Raw genomic sequence first — 4,925 nt, 5'->3', positions numbered from 1 at the left:
TGTTAGCACTGAGTGGTGTACCCTAGCAGGAAGTCTACGTTCTGCAGCTCACCCTCCCACCTAACATAAATAACCCAAGCGATGTCTACCTCTGCAAGCCTCCCAGTAAAGCAAGAAAACAATCAAGCATCCCAGAAAAGTGTTAAAAATAGCCCATGTTAACTTTGTAGCTTTAATAAATATGCGTTAACGAATAATAATTTGCTTGTAAACAGACAACACCTCTATACTCTTGACAGTTTTATTGAAACTCACTTACGATAATTACCTTTGATGAACAGTCGGGAGCAAATACATGGTATAAGATCTACCAGAGGAAGACAAGAAATGGCCAAAGGTGGATCGTGTGGCTGTTTGATTTCAGAATTCACAGTAACTGTGACAGCTGGAGAGGATCTCATAATTAAACTTACGTTGAAGTAAATGGCTACAGTTTTCATCTGCCTCCATAAAGCCCATTCTGGTGGGAAGCTGCTATAGACCACCAAGAGCTAACAGTCAGTATCTGGATAACATGTTGAAATGCTTGACAATGTATGTGTATCAAATAGAGAGTATATTTGCCTTTGGCAGCAGCTAATAGGGATCCATAACACATAGAAATACAAGCAGTTGAGGTAAATGCTGAACTTTAGACTTCATCAACACTATCAGTCTCTCTATTAATAACATCATTTTTATTTCAAGGCATGCAATGTAAACGCTGAACAGCCATGTGTTTCAAATTGCAGTGCCTGATTTAAAGAAGTCTACAGACTAAATGTGTGGCCAAATGTGGTCATCTCGTGAACAGCCTATTGACAACAACGGTTCTTCAAAACAAAACGTTTTTAGGGTTAAGCCCTACACAGAATCTGAAAAGTATGGTGTTCAAAGTCCACCTTTGAACCATATTATATTGAACATGGCCCTCCATTTTATTAAGACAGAGCCCTTCACTAATATTATTATATGAGTTATTTATTTTTCATATCAATATTTCTGCTGACATAATTGCTTACTATTATCATGAACTGCATTACTCCAATGATTAATTCCTTGTCATAGACATGATAAAAACTGTGCTCACTTTCAATTACGTTTTTCTGATTCATTTCAAAGAACAAATTAAGAATCAACCCAACTGAAAATTGGTCTTATTAAGGGAATCAATTCAACCTTCTTCACCGTGTTTTTCCCTGACAAACAAGTCAGAACCGTAGGATAAAGAAAACGGGCATATAAGCAGACAATGAAAGCTATATATAATATTCGATGATGACTTGTCTACTAGAATAGCAAAAAAGTCCATAAAGCCAAAATAGACCATTGTTTGTCATGCAGCTTATTAACTCAATTGATTTTTTTAAATTTTTTACATTTGATATGTCGCAACTGATATGCTGCAAACGTATTATGCCTAAATAACAAGTAAAACAGGCAAACAACATAAGAAAAGTTACAGCTACTTTGTGTTGTGGGTTAAACAGGTGAGGCAGGGCAAACTCAGAAAACGGTCGCCACTGGTGGGGTAATCAAAATCAAATGCTCACTCGAATGAGGATAAATGAATCTGAGCAAATTCTAACATCACCACACATAGGATGCATTTCGCTGCCACAAATCACACATTGAAACTGGGAACTTCCAGGCGCGGTGGTGGTGGGTCGTAGGACGCGTTGGCGCAGCAACCTGTTGTGGTGAGCTTGACAGTGAAAAAAGTCATGTATTGTTTGTGCTCCAGGAACACAGCGCATGCGCACGCGAGATCGTGGGAGCGGAGCTTCGGCCTACCACACAACTGGGTGCAGTATTGGTACAAAATCCTTCGACACAATGCGTCAAGCTGTGACGAAAGTCGACTGAGAAGTCAAGCGGTGAGGAGAGACGGCTCTGTTGGACAACCTCATAATCATTATTGGAGACACTGTGAAAACATGTTCCTGAGGGCCTGGCTAATAGATTGAGGTGATATTTTTTACTGACTGACTGATTTATTTATATGTGAATGTCTATGATTATTTATTGTATTTATAACAACTAATTAAATGCATAAATAGCATGGCATCTATTATCAGTATTGGTTTTTCATCATTTTAGTATACATTAGTCACATCATCTATTCATCAACATGTCAGTCTTCTCAGTTCATTGTTAATAGGCTCCAATTCTACAGTTCAAGTTAATTTCTCACACCCATACGTCGGTACTCAACTATATTGGTAATAGCTGTGAGGGTGGGTTTCCAGCAAAAGTACACAACAGCTGTTCAGCAGAGGGCTTTGATTCAAGTAATGACCTCCAGAGATATATCTTATACAGAATTCAAAAAACATAACATTTCAACTTAACAAGTAGCTATTGTTTGTGTATATTGTTTCAAAACATGTCATAAAATCCTATTTGGTTCTGTGAGGTTAAACGGTGGACTGGAGTCACGAAGCCTTTGAAGTTATATATTCTTCAGAGAGTCGATGGTGCCTGATGTTCATATTCATAATGTCCAAATATGGATCTAAATCACAGAACTAAGACATATCAAGACGATGAGATGTTAGCATATTAGCTAATTAAGATTTAGTATTTTTCTACTAAAGCCTACGATAATGTTATCACAAAACTTAGCACATTGGTTAATTTAATTTCTCGTAAGTAAATAAATGCGTCAAATGTTAATGTTGAGCCTGATATTCAGATACAACACGTCATAAAAATGCTGGTTAATTTCTATATATCTTCAGTATTATCAAACAGTCCTGATTCGAATGGTTTACGACATGAAGGGATTAAAGACAGAAGATGCAAACAGAACGAGATCATATTAAATTATCATCTCTCACTCCCTCTCTCCAAAGACACACGCACGCAGACACACAGAGAGAGTGAGAAACAAACAAATAAGCAAATATTGTGATTACAAACAAAAGTGGTAGTAGGCCTTCCCTTAGTCCATAAAAGTGCTATAGTTTAATTTGGTGTTGATAAAAGACATAAGAGTCGACTGCATTCATTGTGAAGTTACTTGCGCTCTCTCTCTCTCTCTCTCCTCTCTCTCTCTCTCTCTCTCTCTCTCTCTCTCTCTCTCTCTCTCGCTCTCTCTCGTCTCTCTTCCCTCTCTCTCTCTTCCCTGTCTCTTTCCCTGGCTCTTCTTCCCTGTCTCTCTTCCCTGTCTCTCTTAGCAACGTTGAGCCTCTGAGTACATTTTTTTAAACCTACTTAGGGACAATGTGCCTCCTATGAAGGAAAACTCGAAACATGATGAGAGGGAAGTGGAGCACACGAAAAGAGATATCCGGTCTTGCGGTTCACTTTTGCAAAACTTTCCCAAATTCATTCATTTCAAATTTAATTTAGCGAGACACCCTTTCACTTTTTGATACATCCTTTCAATCCTCACTATTTAAGTTAATCCGCAGATATGGATTCAGAACACAAACCACATTTCTGACTGGAGGAATTTGCAATATACTGGCAACAGTAAGTCAACAACATGGCTATCATTTGATCATTGCTTCAGGCTTCAATAATTATTTTCAGGATTATATTCAACTAACAATGACCATCTCGCAGATCATCTAACTACCCTAAGAATGGCAATTCAGGACTATCACTTGGCATGAGCGCCTTCCTCTGCCTCGTGCAAGTTTTCTCGATGCCCATTGCCTTGCCAGCTACAAGGGACAGCTGGTGCGAACAAACCCACAACCTACTGAGAGACATGGTACATTTTTTTAATTACTTTTGACTTGAGATGTATTATCCAACTACGTTTACTGAATAGCTCAACGGGAACAATGTGTTTTCTCTTTCTTTTCAGGGGGTCATTTTCCTCTTGAGTGCCTGCAGGAGAATGTCGTCATGTCATTCCAGCCACCGCATTTGCAACCTCCGGCGCCGCCACAGGTAAGGGCACGCGAGGCATATCCAGAGTGTTCTTTTACAGCATGAAAGAGTATTTGCAACCGTTAGGATTAGAAAGTAGAAACTTTAAACTGCCATTTATGTTATTTGAAATTATTGCATGTTGTCCGTTTCAGTTGAGCAGCAGTGGTGCTAAGGCTATTTATGAGCATTGAAGAACATCGACACATTGTTTGGAAACCGACGAAATGCCGACGATGTGGGACCAACAGAAGTTGGAGTATTTTCAGAACATTATCTACCGTCAGATTGAAGAGAGCAAATGTGTGAGACCTACCTATGCCAATACAGATAGCTTAACTGTTTAAGTGTGTTATGGTGACATTTTAATTATTTTACTTCTGTGTCAGATGATGGGGAGTGTGGATACACGTGATTATCTAGTCAGGGCAAAGGCGCAGAATACGTACATTATGAAACATCGCGGCTGTCCTAAAATAAAAGTAGGGTACAAGCAAATACACTACAATGGATGCATTTTAATTATTATTCATCGCCTGCCTCTTTCTTTCTCTTCTGTCAGATGATGGGCAGTGTGGATACAAGTGATTATCCCATCAGGGCAGAGGCCTGAAGACGTACTTTGGGAACATTGCAGCAGTCCTAACAGAAAAGGTAGATATAGGTTGAAAACAAATAGACACATTGTTTGATAATATCTCTACATAGGACAATATTACCCTACATTGCCCTAAACAGTTTATTTTATTTTCACAGAATTTCAATGACTGCGCCTGGGAAGTGGTTCGAAAAGACTCCTGTACACCCTAGAATTCCTTCTGAAACACAACTCTGATAGCCTTCTGTGGTCCAACAGAACATGAATTTGAACTTGCAGATCTTTTTTACTTTGTGTTTAACAATTGTGCTTGATTTTAAAAGCCTTCTTATTCTACAATCATGCAATGTGCAATGTCAAACAGCAATATTATACAAGTATTTATTTATTTTTCAAGGTTATTTATTTATGTAGGCCTATTTATAATGTATTTATTTATCTATTTGAGAATCGTGCCTGTTGTTGC

The 4,925-nt window shown here is 38.4% G+C and overlaps 1 pseudogene; it reads left to right on the top strand.

Annotated features, from left to right (window-relative positions):
- Window positions 1-3,234: 3,234 nt before the first annotated feature.
- Window positions 3,235-4,724, top strand: LOC112070198 (interferon alpha-17-like; annotated as a pseudogene).
- Window positions 4,725-4,925: the final 201 nt, after the last annotated feature.

Source organism: Salvelinus sp. IW2-2015, unplaced genomic scaffold (assembly GCF_002910315.2).
Source record: "Salvelinus sp. IW2-2015 unplaced genomic scaffold, ASM291031v2 Un_scaffold1253, whole genome shotgun sequence".
Classification (NCBI taxonomy): Eukaryota; Metazoa; Chordata; class Actinopteri; order Salmoniformes; family Salmonidae; genus Salvelinus; species Salvelinus sp. IW2-2015.
Note: the sequence above shows the minus strand (reverse complement) of the source record. Positions and strands in the feature narration are given on the sequence as shown.